The sequence below is a fragment of the Medicago sativa genome, chromosome 1 (assembly GCF_051527215.1).
Source record: "Medicago sativa cultivar Bolivia chromosome 1, Bolivia_mono, whole genome shotgun sequence".
Classification (NCBI taxonomy): domain Eukaryota; kingdom Viridiplantae; phylum Streptophyta; class Magnoliopsida; order Fabales; family Fabaceae; genus Medicago; species Medicago sativa.
This window is the reverse complement of record NC_140749.1, coordinates 55,865,817-55,881,148: the sequence shown is the minus strand read 5'-3', so window position 1 is coordinate 55,881,148 and position 15,332 is coordinate 55,865,817.

The following is a 15,332-nucleotide window of genomic DNA, read 5'->3' as shown; positions in this document are numbered from 1 at the left end:
TTATGAAGCCCGAACGAAAACGTTATATTAACACACCCTAAAAGTTTTGCCTTATTGTGCATATCAAAAACATTAATTGAAATGTGGTAAAATAATTTGTTAGACGTTGATGCATATTAATAGGAGATAATTATGTTGAAAAAATATAGAATGTGGTGGTAGAAACATCTTAATTGAATAAAAATTTGTAAAAAAAATAATAAACTGGACTAGTTTATTAGAAAATATATGATGTGGTACAATGAAAAATATTCATTAAGATCAAATGTAGAAATCACAAATGTTAAACAAAAGTTTCATTAAGCATTAAGGTTCCTTAAATCTTACATTGATAGGTTTCTCTTGTGTTTTCTTAAATCTTACATTGGCTAGTTTTAGAAAATATATGATCTGATACAGTTAAAAAGTTTCATTAAGAAAAACTGTAGAAATGATGGATGTTAAAAAAAAGTTTCATTAAGCATTGGTGTTCTCTTTAGATTTGTTTCATTAAGATAAACTGTAGAAAGTATGGATTTTCACTGTTTAATTGATTGGTTTCATTTAGGGTTCGTAAGTCTTTTATTGATTGGTTTCTCTTGAGGTAGCTTAACTATTATCATCAATTGTTTCCCTTTTGATTTCTCTTAGGGTTCCTTAAATGTTATATTGGTTGGTTTCTTTTAGGGAAATGTTAACTTGTGCCCTACAAGTTAATGATTCAAAATAGAAATATTCTGTTGTAATTAAAGCATTTGACTTTAACTTTTTTACTTTTCAATAATTTAATGCACAAAATTTAAGAAATGTTTTCATTTTTGGGTTGCTTAACATGTGCCCTTAGGGCACAAGTTAACATGACCCTTTCTTTTAAGGTTTCTTAACTCTTATAATCATTGGTTTCCGTTAGGGTTCTTAAGTCTTATATTGATTGGCTTGTATTAGGGTATGTTATAGTCATTGAATTTCCTTTGATTTCTCTTATGGTTCCTTAAATCTTATATTGATTGGCTTCTATTAGGTTTTGGTAACTCTTATAGTCATTGGTTTCCCATTTGATTTCTCCTATGGTTCCTTAAGTCTTATATTGATTGGTCTGTCTTGAGGTTTGTTAACTCTTATATAGTCTTATAACTTATCATTTTTTCTTCCATTTTTACCCTTATTACTTTATCTAAAATTCTTTTTTACCCTTTATAATATAAAAAATATAAAATAATTTAAATACAAAATATAATTATATAATAAATGACTATTGCCCCTAAATTTTAAAGATAAGATTCATTGGGTTATTCAAAAGCTCATTTCATATAGAAATCAATGCAACAATTTAATATATCTTGTGACATATACAGTAGATTTCAATTTTTCACAGTTTCAATTTCAAAAAAGCTTTTCGAAGATCCAGCAGTAGCATGGGATCGCTTAGAATAAGCATCAGCAACAGCTTTCATCGCATCGCAACACTTTTTCAAGAAGAACAAATAGATAAGGTGAATGTACAAAGTAAGTTTTTTAACAGGGGAGGTGTAAATCAAATTTTAGTTTAATATTGCAGAATAATCTGTTTGTCCAAACCAGCAAAACAAACAAAACTGATAGCAACCGGATTGATTGCCTGGTGTAAGTAAAAAGCATTTTTCCCATGGTGGGAAAGGATTAACCCTTCCCATGGTAAATGCCACCCATTTTGGTTTGTTCAAGAAAAAACATTCAAAGACCGTCTCTCCTAAATTAAATTCTAAATATGGTTGGCCACATAACTATTTTTTTTTTTTTTTTTTGTGTCTATAACCAACCTCTTTTTCCAAACTCAACCCTCATTTGGTTATCCATTTCATAAATGTCCAGGTTAACTAGTCTAAACATTAAATTCATGTCCTCAAATTTTTTTTTTTTGAAGGAAGTTAATGTCCTCAATTATTAACCTATGAATATTATTGAATACGGAAAGAGTTCTGATTCTGGTCAGCTATTTTTTTTTTACTTCCTGATTCCATGCAAACTGTTGTGAGCCCACCATACTTTACCCATTTAATGAAATTTTTACTGTATCATTGCAGTATGAGATTCTTTTTCCATACAACTGATCCATTCAAAACGACAAACATAGATTCTTCATTTTCATACAATCTTTTTCAACCCCAAAAGCTTTTCATTTTTTGACCAAAATATTTCATAAATTATAGCAAAGGCATTTTATTGAAGTTTAATTTCCATGAAGCTTTCTCAAACTAATGGAGAAAAATTCATCACCTCCTAGAAGTTTTACACTTTCATGTTGGGGATGTTTCAAATTGAAGCTTCCTTGGACAAAGAGAGAAAACACTTGCAACAAATCAACATGTTGAGGTGCACCTTCATGTTCAATTAAATCCCTCAAGTAAACATGATTAAGGTATGGACGTAGATAATAGTACATGCATCTCATGAGAGGAGACTGTATAATTACAATTAAGTGAGTCATCAAAATTTATATTTAAGTAATATGCAATTTTGATCTTTATTCTTGTATATTGGTAAGTGTATTTGGGACTATAAATTTGTGTTGGTTTGTTGATCAACACAGGCACAAGGTTTTAAATTTTTAATAAATTAGTTGACCGTACCCTACCTATATATTCATTTCTTATGTCTTTGCAATTGCATTCATATTAATTTGACTGCAATTTTACGTGATATTAAGAATCTTGACGCAATTTTAATTTTAAAAACTTGTAAATATGCATGTCTGAGGATGCTTGAACTTTTTTTTTAAGATTAGGATGCTTGAACTTGTAACAATTGATTCTTGCTTTGAAAATTATCAAAGTATCATTAATTTGAACTATACTTTTGATAGAAATTAGAGTAATAATATTCAAACATGTATTTTTTCTTACAATGAATGAATAAAATGATGAAAGTTTTAGTTTTTAGCCATGAATCACTAGATACAAATTATAGCATATCATCAATAACAAAGAAAGAACAAGAGATTGTGTACCTTTGAATTAGGTTGATGAGGATAACCGTAGACAACGCTGACAACTATGAGAGGGGTAACTACCCTCATTCCGTCTAACTCTAGGTTTTCTCACCAATCTTCAGAATAATTAACCGTCTAATGGGATGACGTTTAAATAGCTAAACGGCTGAGGGCATGGACCTCTCATTGGGCTTATCTAAATGGTCCAACCCATCACGGTCCATTTAGTTACAAAAGCCCAATCACTCAAATTCATCATATAATTAGTGCTTAACACAATAGACCATAATTTATATTATGACACCGACTTATAATAATTGATTATTGTCAATCCATAATTGATTAATTAAATAATTAATCCAACAATCTCCCACTTGGATGACAATACTCAATTACTGAAAGAATAAAAAATTCACTTGTCATAAAGAATTTAAAATTTAAAATTACATGTATGGTCAAAGCACTAATCATTCAAAAAGAGAAGTAAGCTTTAATGCTGCAGAAATTGAATCCGATAGGGAAAACAAATCATACAGATCAAATACTCACTTTTCTAACAAATGATGAATCTATAGTGACACGTTTGAATTAAAAAGAATATGTCACTAAATAGCCCAAGCATTTTAAAAAATGCTGTAACAAACTCCCACTAACCCAAAATAACATAGACTTAATCAAATCATTATGAGTTACAATACTCATATATATAAGTCTGTGGTTAGTGGTTCTGCCAATGAGTTTTCAATATTACAGAAGTCATATATCCACATAGGTACACGAATAGTAATTACTTATAGGGATAGCCTATTAAGAGAGTGTAATTACATATAGTCAAAATCAATAAATGTTCTACGACATTCAATTAATCCAAGTTTTATAAAAAAACGTGACTATGAAAATCCATAAAAGCAAAATAGGAAATTCAATAATCCCCAAATTGGATTAACATAGACACTTAGTTTAAAGAAAAAAATGTGGATTAATGTGACCACTAGAATGTCAATTAACAAAAGAACATTTATGATTATCTCAAATTATAAGTACCACAAAAACACAATATCATACTCGATAGGAGTATTGATATTATACATTGTACTTACTATTTATGACCTCATAAAATGTGGAATGTTGGTAAAACAGAAGCACAATGTATATTTGCATGCCAAGAAATTATTGTGCATATTCCAACAAAATTGACTTAAGCATCCAATTATGATGCTCATTGAGATCGATAGAATTTTAACATATATCTCAATATAATATAATGAGACTAAAGTTTAAAGTCTCTTAAGCTATGCCATATTTTATAGTGTGCACAAGAGTATATGGCGATAACGACAATAATATTGTGTACACATTTCTCTTGATCTCACATATATATATAAACAAGAGTGAGATTTCTCATTTGAGCTCATAATATATAATATTGTGTACACACTCCCACTGATCCCACATATATATATAAACAAGAGTAAGTGGAATTCTCATTAGTGATCACTGATACAAAATATTATAATAATGTAATATTCAACAATGGGATACTCAATTACTAGTGCAAGATCATCAACATAAGTGGTTATATAATTTTAGCCAATAGAGTTTCATGAACTCAACCACATATTTTGCACATGAGCATAGCAGAATTATTAACACAAGTGGTAACTCAAAGATAATATGAAATCCCTTAAATACATATTTTATCAATGGCAGATATCATCAAGAATTGGGTTTCATAGTTAACCACATATTCTGCATTTACAATTAAGGAGAACGTAAATTTTCATTTAAGAATTTTATAACACAAGATCTCCTTTTCACAATTAAAATTCCACAGAATTTTATAAACATAGTAACCGTTATATGACAGAGTATGATGATTATATAAAAATTTATCATCATATGAGTGAGATGAGTCTCTAAAAATAGGATAAAAGACTCTGTTCACAATTTTAATAACTCACTCAAAACTCAAACGCTACAATTATACTTACACAAATTTGAGAAACAATTAGGTTACAAGCAGCGGAAATACACAAGACTTATATTTTATTATTATTGAGGATATAAGAGAAAATAGTCATAAGCTTCCATAAGTATTAAAGAATAGCAATAACATAATTAATATCCTCAATATAAGTCTCTATTTCATATCTAAAATATGAAAACAAATAAATATATTTGTTTATGAGATATAGTTAGTTGACATGTAGAATTTTTCTCACTTATGTTAAGTAATGTCATACCGATAGGGTATGTCCATCACGTTACAGAATACATAGCAATGATTCTCCCACTTGATAGAGAATAGACAATGATAGTTGAATTAAAAAGGTTTGAAAGATATTTTAAATAAAATATTCAACTATTTCTCTATCACAAAATGATATGTTAAGTAACGTCACACCGATAGGGTATGTCCGTCACTCACATAACAAAGGGATAGTAGCAATCCGATATTTATATATATATATATATATATATATATATATATATATATATAAAACACATTTAGGTAGAAATTTAATTCAAAATGTAATAATATTGGATTGCAAAATTTATACAATTTTCTACATGTCTTTTAACAAAGTAACTTACTTATATTAATCTCATTCAAGGATCTTAACGATAATAAGTAAGAACTATATCATCACAATGTACCATTCTTATGTCTTACAAAATTTAAACATTGATTGAGTATTCTAATTATAATTGACATAAGTATAAACATTTTAGGTACATTGAATAATAACAATTATATTAATAACAACACACCGATAGGGTATGACTGTTACGAATATAATGTTAATCTATTTAACAAAATTTGCATAATTGTACCCACGATAGGTGAGATTATAATTATACAAATAAATAATGTTTATGCTTAAGAGAATATGATACAATACTATCATGCATAAACAATTATACTTAAATTTACTCAACTTCGGTCATATTCAAATGATAGAAAAATGTGCTTAACAATATTTTAAATTAGCACATCATAAATATGACTTTAGAATTTCTTTTATATGAAGTAGTATAATAACAAAAGTTGTTATTTGGAATAGAAGTGTGTCAAATAGTTTTCTAATTTATCCAGAAAAGAACTCTTAGAATAAAATTTTTCAATACTCCCACTATAAATTAGAAAAAACACAAATACAAAATGGAGCATTATAGTAAGAAAATAGTATATAACGACAGAGTTCTGTTTAGAATATTCCGAAAAAGAATTTCACTTCTATATAGGATATCATAATTGCACAACAAAAGAGAAGAAGAACTAAATTTCTTCATATGTGCAATAATAAGCAATAAGTCACAAGAGGATAAAATAATTAAATAACAACTTACCTCGCAGAGTGTGACATTCATCCTTATACTTAGAGCCACTGAATTTTGATGACTTAACGAGAATATCTTATAATATAGTCATCTCAAAAATATTCATAAATAGAGAATAAGCAATTATAAATAAGCATATGTGAGACTCTAATTATAAATCAATATGATTTATATAAGAATTCAGATGTAAGGATGATACATATTTCAAAAATTGCCTCCATTTTTCATAAGTTGTTTTGATAATAGTTAACAGATAAACAACAAAGAGGCTTACAAATTTTAATTCATCATTATAATTTTAGCATAAAAAATGCAATAATGCATTACTACTATATACAAAAATACATAGTTTAACATAATTGTGATCCAAATACTTAATTGCGACAAGACACACTAATAGTATTTATCACAAAATTTAGAGTAATAAATTACGGGTCTAGATTAGAGAGTATAGCAGAAAGCATAATGTATATTAAAGAGAAATATGTCAATATTATATTCAATTAATATAAATGACATATATATACAACTCACTATACTCATTTTGAAAACAAAATATTATGAGGACCCTTCAAAACAATTTGTGACAAGAATCAAAGACAAGTGTCTTGGTTTAAATATGTCGCCAAAAGAATGATCAATTAGTGAACTTTGGATCTTTATGCTAAGACAATATGAATTCAACAATATCTTACATTAGAATATTTATAATGCCAAGAATATTTAAAAACGTAAAATATAAATTAATTATAATTGGCATTAAAATTAACAAAATTGAGCCTTCTATAAATTCACAATAGTAAATATAAGAGAGAATTTTCAAAAACAGTTTAAGCTCAAATATTGAGAATACATGATTTGAAATAAATTATTCTCAATTTAATCGATATATGATCTTTTCAAGATTTGACAAAATTTTGAAATCCATGCATCAAAAAATACAATATCAACAATTCTCAAAAAATATATTAGTTTATACAAGATATTTGAGACAAGAATATAATATTGAGTCTAAAGATTCTTCACAATACTAACACTTTAAAAGAATAATTTACATAAGTGTTATATTTTAGACTCAAATCTAAAGAATGCATGATTTAAAAGAACATATGATTCTCATATCAATTTACATCAAAAATTTAGAGATTTCAAAAATAATTTAAATCCCAAATTAAGGGTACTGAATAAATCAAATCTTGTTAAATATATTTTGGGTGCAAAAGAAATTAATATTTTATCACAGAATAATAGAATGTTTACTAGTTAATTAGGGGATAAATAATTCCTCATTTACACATCAACTTAAAAGATGAGATTTATCTGATGTGTCATATAAGAGTAAGGAACGTTCATAAAATTTTCATACAACAAACGTGAGAATATACTATCTTAAAATATATAATTATCCCCATATGAAAATACACAATATGTCTTTAGGGTGTCAAAACAAATTCCAAAATCTTTACCAAAATATCAAGAATAGTAAATTATTAGGATTTGGTAAAATTAAATATTAAAATTGGAATCTTTTCTGCTGGACACGCACCTGAGAGTGGGCAAATTGTTATTATTATTAGCGCGTGAGTATCACGCACAGACATCTTCTTTGCCCAGATTTTCAGAAAACGGGTCGCAATTGACCCATGGCATAACCCGACTGGTTCTAACGATTAAGGCAGTGTAACACCATGATTCTTGCACGGATTTGATCAATATTGAGAGAAGAAAATAATCCGTATATCAATTTGGAGAATTATTGAACCATTCAAAGATTGAGAAAATATGGTTCTTTGCAAATCCTTTGAAAAACAGTTTCTTATGCCATTTAAAATAAAGGATACACCTTGAATTAATTTCAGGCCACTGATCAATATAGAGTTAACACAGATCAAAGATAATGGGTTTTATGGCAGAACTGTAAAACACCGTTTTTCATACTGATTGAATAATTTATTGTGGCAATCGGTGCAATAATCATGATAAATAAGCAAGCAAAGCCTCATAAAAGGTTTACAAATACGGTGACCATAGAAGTTTCAATCACCAAGAAAAAAAAATTAACGAATTGCAAATTACAATAAAATAAGGCATATGCTTTTGCAAAGTATGATTGCCATGTTACAGTACGATGGATAATTCACTGCGTACAAATATGATTCAATCTAACGATAGCCATAAATTGTATCTATTTAGCTCTGATACCAATTGATGAAAGTTTTAGTTTTTAGCCATGAATCACTAGATACAAATTATAGCATATCATCAATAACAAAGAAAGAACAAGAGATTGTGTACCTTTGAATTAGGTTGATGAGGATAACCGTAGACAACGCTGACAACTATGAGAGGGGTAACTACCCTCATTCCGTCTAACTCTAGGTTTTCTCACCAATCTTCAGAATAATTAACCGTCTAATGGGATGACGTTTAAATAGCTAAATGGCTGAGGGCAGGGACCTCTCATTGGGCTTATCTAAATGGTCCAACCCATCACGGTCCATTTAGTTACAAAAGCCCAATCACTCAAATTCATCATATAATTAGTGCTTAACACAATAGACCATAATTTATATTATGACACCGACTTATAATAATTGATTATTGTCAATCCATAATTGATTAATTAAATAATTAATCCAACATAAAATGGATAGATAGTTAATCACGTACAAAGTGGTTGATTCAGTTGAATAAATAATAGAGGCATTTAAAAAAAAAAGTTATTCATCAAAAAAGATACGGAGGAAAAAGTTATGTGTCCATGAAACATAGATGCATCAATATGCTCCTTCATTTTGTCCAAAATAAAATTGTGGACACTTAGATACCTTAAAGTTTTGTTGGATGGATATGTATCAAATATCCAATCCATTAGTATCATATCATATTTTTATATTTAATTATTTTAAAACAATTTAAATTTTAAATTAATTATACCCACATGCATAAAACAATTTAAATTTTATGCTAGCTAGCCCTAACCCATCCTAGCTTGCACAACAATTTTTGGAACTACCTAGCCAACCTTAACCAAACCATTATTGGATCATGGATGCTTATATGTGATTTCAATGAGACTCTCCTCCCTAGTGACCAACGAGGAGGTATATTTCACCACTCTAGAGCCGTTATTTTTGTCAATTTCATGGATAACTGCAACGATCTGCTTGATCTTTCTACTGCGGGTGGTCGATACACATCACCGTATTTTGTCCAAAAAACTTAACGGGGGGCTATCCAATGTTGAATGACGCCTAGCTTTTTCAGAAGCCTTTGTTGAAGTTATGTGTAAACTCCACCCCGACCATCAAAAAATGACGATAGGAATAAACAAGCGGTTACAGATTTTTATTTAATATTAAAATAATATAATTTTGGCTTATAGTGGAAATCATGGGTAGTTTCTAGTGTTATTCATTGAAAAGGGAATATGTTTTATATGAAAATGCACAATATAATTTTGTTGTATATATTATAAACCATCAACAAAACTCATTTTTATAGTGGAAATCATGGTTAGTTTGTAGGCTTATTCGATAAATCTAGTTGTTTACCACTAATCTTACAATCAGATCTAGAAATGTTAACTTGCGGGGACAAGATTTTACATGATAGATATTTATAGAAAAAAAAAGTTTAGCAATGGAAAAGTGATATAATAATAATATCATTATCATTGAACAAAATACTCGACATTATAAACACTATCCTATTATTTATTAGAAAAATTAAAACTCATCAACATTTACAAATTAAAATTGTTCTCTACGTGTCTTTATATTTAAAAAATATGGTAGAAATTATTCAAAATTTCATCTCAAATGCATTTACAGATTTGATTTTATAAAATTAATGAGCGAAACTTTTTTTTATGGTATAAATTTTCATTTAATGGAGGCGATATATTATTTTAAGAGGGGACAATCATTAAAATATCAAATATTTAACAAATATAATCGGAAGAGTAGTGGGGGCAGTTGCTCCAATTTCTTCCACCTAGATTCGTGCCTGTTACAATCACAGTTGTATATGTATCTCACTTTGGTTCCAAATGAAGAAAAAAAATGTTATTATGCATTAATGATTCCCATATTTGAGTAAGTAACACACAAATTAACTTCCTTCAAAAAAAAAACACACACACACACACAAATTAACTAGTAATTAACATGTGAAAGACAATTTTTTTACTAATTAGGAAATGGAGACATTTATATCATATACAACTTGTCAAAGGGGTGCATGATATAAAATGGGATAATAGTTAGTAGATTTCTTAATTTATGTAATTTGAAATGATCTTCATTGAAGCGAATAAGCAGGGGCAGCTCCTCTCATATCTATGAGGTAGCCTTGGTGGCCTAAAAAGAATAGTATAGATAAATATCATTTGATCTAAATGTATTAAACAAAGTTTGCTGCAACAATTAATCAACAAAAAGATAAGCTTGTTTGGTGCAGCAATAGTCTAAGAAAATACAGTTCATTTAACAATAAACTAATTCAATGAGTATGATGCTAGACCTGCACCATTAGTGATGAACAATTGAAGCACTTGGCAAAAAGCTAGTCTCCTGTAATGTCAAGAGAAATGTTAAAAGCTTGTACTAAATAATCAAATAAAGATATGAAGTAACTTACATAGGCACACTTGACACAGTAATAATAATTTGGCTTAATAACATACTTCAACTTTAGTAAAATTAATTCGAAATTGCATTGTCACCATCCCACCACCTAACTTGAATAGTTCTTTGCTCCATCTTTATTGTTCTTTGATTTTGTGTTTATATCCAACAAATTTGTCCAGTCAAAATACAATAAAAGGTAAACTTGCTCATCAAAATACCTATGAAAGTGATCCAAAAAACTAATTTTTATTGACATTATATTGTTGCTTACACCCCTTTACTCTAAGTTTTGTTGTATAAATCATCCCAGGTTTCATCAAGTTTTACAACTTTTGATCTTTGCCGAGTAGAAAATAAAACAAAAAATAAAATAAAAATCAAGACCTCAATTACTAAGGGAACGTTTGATTCAAGTCATATTTAAAGATTCCTGGCAGGGTCGTCCCTAAGAATTCGAAGGCTCGGCTCTGGGAATGAAAAGAGGTCAGTGATAAAATCAAAACATATTTTTTTTAAAGGCTTAATTGCACTTTTTGCCCCCTATCTTTCCAAAACTTGCGGTTACTGCCCCTTAACTAATTTAAATACAAAACAGCCCCCTAAGTTTGGATTCTATGGCAGTTTTGGCCCCCTGGTGCTTTTTTGACTTGGTCAGTGATGACGTGGCACCCAAACCCCTTATGTTTGGTGCCACGTGGATATTTGTTTATTTTTTATTTTTTTTAATATTGCAGGCTTTTTTAAATTGTAGGAAATTAAAAAAAAATAGAACAAATTAAAAAAAAAGGAAAAAGAACTGCATAATACGAACAAGAACAAAACCAGCAATTTCAACACAACACAATACTGTCTCACAATTCCAACACTGTTACAAAACCACTACCAAAGACCAGTCACAATTTCTCAACAAATCGGACCCATACATCTCAAAACCAAACTGGCTCAATCAATCCAAACCCCAATCGGCCATAAATCCAGCAAGCTAGAAAGATGAAGCGGTATTGTGTTCTTGTGATTTTCTGGACTTTTTACCAAACAACGACAAAGCTTCAACACATTTCCCATTCTGAGCACACCCAGCAATCATAGTTGTCCAAGACACAACATTTATAACCGGCATTTCCTCAAAAACCTTCCCGGCAGCATCAAAATCACCACACTTAACATACCCAACAAGTAAAGAATTCCAGCTAACAACACTTCTTTGAGTCATATCATCAAACACATACCGTGCTTGCTCAGCACCACCACAATCCGCATAAAAATTAATCAAATTCGTATTAACAAAAACATCCGAGCAATACCTTTTTTCCAGAACAATCCCATGCAACTGTTCCCCTTCTCTGACCAACCCGCCTCACACACAAGCACTCAATAGAAACGAATACGTAAACCCATCAGGTTCAGAATCATTTAACACCATTTGATTGTAATATTGAACCGATTTCCAAGGCGTAATACTACTAGCATAGGCTCTAATCATGTGATTCCAAACGGTGGTTTTTGGGTTATGGATTTGAATGAAGAGTTTGTGTGCATGTTGGAGTTTACCAGAGGCAGCGTAGAATGAAAGAAGCTTGGTGATGATATTGTTCTTGTGAGAGATACCGGAGATGTGGACCGATGGAGGTCGCTGATGAGGAGAAGGAAATGAAGCAGAGGAAGGCTGAGGCACAGAAGGGGTTTGGGTCAATGGAAGTCGCTGCTGAACCTGATGTCTTTTTCTTTTTCCTTTTTTTTTAATTTGTTCTATTTTTTTTTAATTTCCTCCCAATTTAAAAAAGCCTGCAATATTAAAAAAAATAAAAAATAAACAAATATCCACGTGGCACCAAACATAAGGGGTTTGGGTGCCACGTCATCACTGACCAAGTCAAAAAAGCACCAGGGGGCCAAAACTGCCATAGAATCCAAACTTAGGGGGCTGTTTTGTATTTAAATTAGTTAAGGGGCAGTAACCGCAAGTTTTGGAAAGATAGGGGGCAAAAAGTGCAATTAAGCCTTTTTTAAAAGAGCAATGTTCTATTTATATTTTTTAAAAGATAAATATAAGGTGCCGTATATGTGCGGTACATCCAAAGGTGAAAATGACTACCGTATACACGAGGAACCCCCACCTAACACCAAAAGCAAGAGGACCTAATTCTAATAGGCCTAAAAGGCTAAAACAAGGGGACAGAAAATGGCTGGGGGTATTAAAAAAAAATTGGAGAGCAGTAGTACTAGTGGGTATTAATTTTTTTTTTGGGGCCCATGGCTGAGGGAGGCCCAGCTCTGTTGAGCTATTTGCACCCCCTCAGGGCCGGGCCTGATTCCTGGAAACATGATAGCTGAAAAGATATATTTTATGTGAATTATGTGAAGAAAATGCAATATTATGTGACTTGTTTATATGGTCCCATGAATTTAAAATACGGTTATATTAAGGGACGGATGAAGTAATATTTTTCCTATGACGATCGTAGCACATAATTTGTGTGTCCTAACCATTAGATTGAAAATGTGTATATTCAGTTATAAAATAAAGGACATGAAAACTATAATTATACTATGTTTTTTATTGTAAAATTGTTCAAGTGACATGATAAACTAGGGGGCAAGAGACATGAAGAAAATTAAAAAAATTGTCTAAAATACAAGTTGTATAAAATATTAAAATAATTTTTTGTCCACCAAACATCGTATAAGATAAACAAATTGCCCAATATCCTAAAAAATTGCCATGCCTTATGTTGTGCTTTTATGTTATGTACTTACTTTTAACAGATCAAACACACCTTCAAAATGCTTATTGTTTATGTCGCTATAACTTTTCAACGGATATTCAACATGTTATTTACTATATATCTTTAGTTTCCCACCTAGGCATGGCAACAAAACTCATACCCGCGGTTACCCGCCCGAACCAAACCCAATTTGACGGGTTTTCCCCGTTTTGACTGGGTTTAGGTATGGGTATGGGTTTTCCCCGATTTCAAAACTCGGGTATGGGACGGGTAACTGGTATATAGGTACCCACCCCGAACCCATACTCAAACCCGTCCCAAATGTAAAAAATTACTTTATGTTGATATGTCATGTTATTTTGTTTGATAATTGTCATGTTACTAAAAACTACCATTGATATTTAAAGATCAACTAAATCATTCCGTCTAACGAATGTTAAAGTGAGCGCATTGTTGGATAATGTATTACAACATTGCTCTTGGGGATGCCAAAAAACTTCTATTTTTTAATAAAAAAAATTATTCAATGCGGGGATGGGGATGGGGCGGGGATACCCGAACCCGTCGGGGACGGGGATGAGATTCAATTTTTCATCCCCGTTGGGTATGGGTAGGGTAACGGGTAAGTATATGAGAATCTGGTATGGGGACGGGGAAGGTAAAACCCGTCCCCACCCCGCCCCATTGCCATGCCTACATCCAAAATAAACACATAATTAAACGTCCATTTAGAGTTTCTTATTTCAAATGGTAACTCACCATACGATCGGTTAGAGATAAACTTCAAGACAACATGTTTAAGCACTTTATTTTTAAAGGATGTTTAAGGACTTAAACCGCTTAATTACCACTCATGCCACATATTTGTTACATGTGGTCTTCTATACAATCGTGAAACTTATTAATTAGAGAAGATATATCAGTCTGAAAATGATTGAAGAGGATTGTTCTCTAAACACGTTCAAACAAATATTAATTTTAGCATATAGTGTTTTAGTTCATACTTAGTTGACTAAACTATTTTTTTATAAAAAAAGATCTCTATTATTATAAGTTATAACTACACATATACTTATAACAAACTAATAAAAGCTAGCACGCTGCTGGAATCTCACTCGCAATATATATATCAGATTTTTTGTAGCTGGACACTTCATTGTTTATTTTTATTTCTAGGATTTCATTGGTGTGTTCATATGTCAGAGCCCTTAACTTTCTGTTAAACTTATACTACTCGGTTTTATTTAAAAAGAAGGGATGAATAACATAAGCACGTCTTATTAAAAAACTATACAACAAGCAATCTCATTGTCAAATCCGCACACAAAAATTGCAAGAATGAAACTATGTACATAGTATATAAATAAGGCATGCAAGTTTTTTTTTTATTTTTTTATTTTTTATGAAAGGCATGCTAACTATTTTACAAAACTTATTCAACCGTGTATGTGTGTATATGTATGAACGAGAACTCTTAAATAAAAAAGTCAGCTTAATTTGTATATATTGTTGGCGTAAAATATTTAATTTGCACTGTTAGTACATCAAAATCAATTATGTGTATAACTTTAAAAGTGATTATGATAAAAGTCAAACATCTCTAATAATCGAATTAACAATTCAAAATAAAGGATAGTGTAAAAACTCTACGCTAATGATGTATATAAATTAAATTAAAAAATTTCT